Here is a 2,073-nt window from a genome sequence, read left to right on the forward strand (position 1 = left end):
CTGTTTAGATCTTGTTTCCAGGTGTATTCTGTTTGGCTCAAATAAACTCTAATACACACTTACAAATTTTTTCTACAGGTTTGGACATTGTTACATCCATACTCGTCTATTACTGAATTGAATTTATAGTAATCCACTCTTTCTCAAGGAACTTTCTTCAGGAACCTGACTTTTGTAGGGGTCAGATTGATGGTTTAAGTGAAATATAATGGGGTAATGCAATTTTTAATGGTGGCACTCATGTTTTCCATTTCTTTCAAATATGTAATGTTTGATTTCTATCTTGGCAGTTTGAGGGCTAGTATTAGAAAATTCCCTTTGGTCATCAATCTTTCCAAATTAGTGCTCTGCTGATTAATTAGATCAATAACATGTATGCACAGTCTAAGAAGGGGACTAAGCAGACTTATTAAATCAAGCAGTGAAAGGGACAAAAAGAGAAGATGGCTGAATCGCAAGCTATGACGTTACTGAACTAAGTCCAACTAAGTTGTTAATTTCCCAAATTTTGTCCTTCCACTGGCGGTCCAGGAACAGGCTCTAGCTTCAGCCCAGCACCTGTGATTCCATCTCTTTTTCTTTTCCTCTGGCTGCTTGGAGCTTCCCCATTTCATGTTGAGTCTTTGGCCATTGACGATCCACTTACTGAAGGACTTCTGCACAGCCCCTTCTGCAGCCTGCCTCGTGGATGGAAGCACACTGCTGTCTCTGCACAACGGTGACTGTCCGCATCTCTCCCAACTGGTAGAAATGATTTCTTGGATCTGTCTCAGTAATGGTATGACCCAGAGCACCACCATATGTGCGGTGATCGTCTTGTCCTCTGGCGGGTTCAGATGAGGCATTGTTGAGGCCCGCTTTAGAATCTTATCTGCCACAGGATCATTGATTCTATGATATCGGTCTTTAATGTTCTGTCAGCAAGGGGATCACCTGGATCTGTTGGCTTCCCATGTCCGTATGGACACTCCTCTCCTCTCCTCCATCCCCCTTTCACCCAGAAAGGGCAAATGTGAGGTCGATTCCTTTTGTAGTAGGGTGTGGTCCTGGCCAGTCTGAGCAGCACGTTACTGGTGGAGGTGGCTTTCCCCAGCATGCCAACTGGCCGTGTTCTGCCAGAGTTAGAAATCTCCCTCTCCATATTCTGTGTGTAGTAGTCCTTGTTGACATCTGACTTTGGCATGTCATCCTTAAATCCCGCATAACGAACCCGGAGGGGAAGGCCATACTCTAGATCCAAGAGACAGGTCTGACAGACATTCTTCAATTCACTGCAGGTTTGGCAAACTTCAGTCTTCTTAAAATGCATGCGGACCCTGGAGCACCAGCAAAACACTGTGTGGCCTGGCACAGGTTTTGCCTTCCCTCCCATACATTTCTTTGGTCATTCGGTTATATGGGTTTTCTCCAAGACATGCCTGGCAAAGAATGGGGAAGTCCTCATCCTCCCGGTTCTGCCTGCTGTAGGTGTTGGAACCCAGGGAAGTTGTCATGTTGCGAGAGTGAGGCAGAGGCAGTGGCCGAGTTGGGAGAGAGGACTGCCACAATTGTCCTGCAGTTTCTTTTATACATTTGGAATTAAGGAGGGAGTGTTGGGAAGATTACATGAAGGTGGGAGGGAGAAAGGTGGTGATTGGGTTACAGGACAGTTCACAAGATTATGTGCTTTCTTGAGGGTGGTTGCTTGGGGAGGGGTCTGAAAAAAAGAGGATTACTTTGACATATCAAAGCTGTGTTAACCTAGACGCATAAGAACATTGGACAGGCTAACCTAAGGCAAAGATAAACCTTTCACTCAAGTCATATGCCTGAGCTGTGACTACCTACCTGGACCTGCCCAGCTAGGAATCTGATCAGATCACCCTGGGAGGTTACTTTTCATAGAACCCCTTTTTTTGTCCACACTTTACACCAATAAATCTCCCAACCTCTGTTAGAGACTTAGTGTGTGTTTTGAGGCATGCCGTCCATGCTCTGGTAGGCAAGTTGACAACTTCGCCTTAGCTTTCACTCCTGCTTACACAGAGCGTCAAGGTCAGCCAGAGACAAGAAATCCTCTGACCTTCTCAGGTC

At 45.6% G+C, this 2,073-nt stretch overlaps 1 pseudogene; it reads right to left on the bottom strand.

The window, feature by feature from the left end:
• Positions 1-493: 493 nt before the first annotated feature.
• Positions 494-1,493, bottom strand: LOC117027075 (pre-mRNA-splicing factor RBM22-like; annotated as a pseudogene).
• Positions 1,494-2,073: the final 580 nt, after the last annotated feature.

The sequence above is a fragment of the Rhinolophus ferrumequinum genome, chromosome 9 (assembly GCF_004115265.2).
Source record: "Rhinolophus ferrumequinum isolate MPI-CBG mRhiFer1 chromosome 9, mRhiFer1_v1.p, whole genome shotgun sequence".
NCBI classification, from domain to species: Eukaryota; Metazoa; Chordata; class Mammalia; order Chiroptera; family Rhinolophidae; genus Rhinolophus; species Rhinolophus ferrumequinum.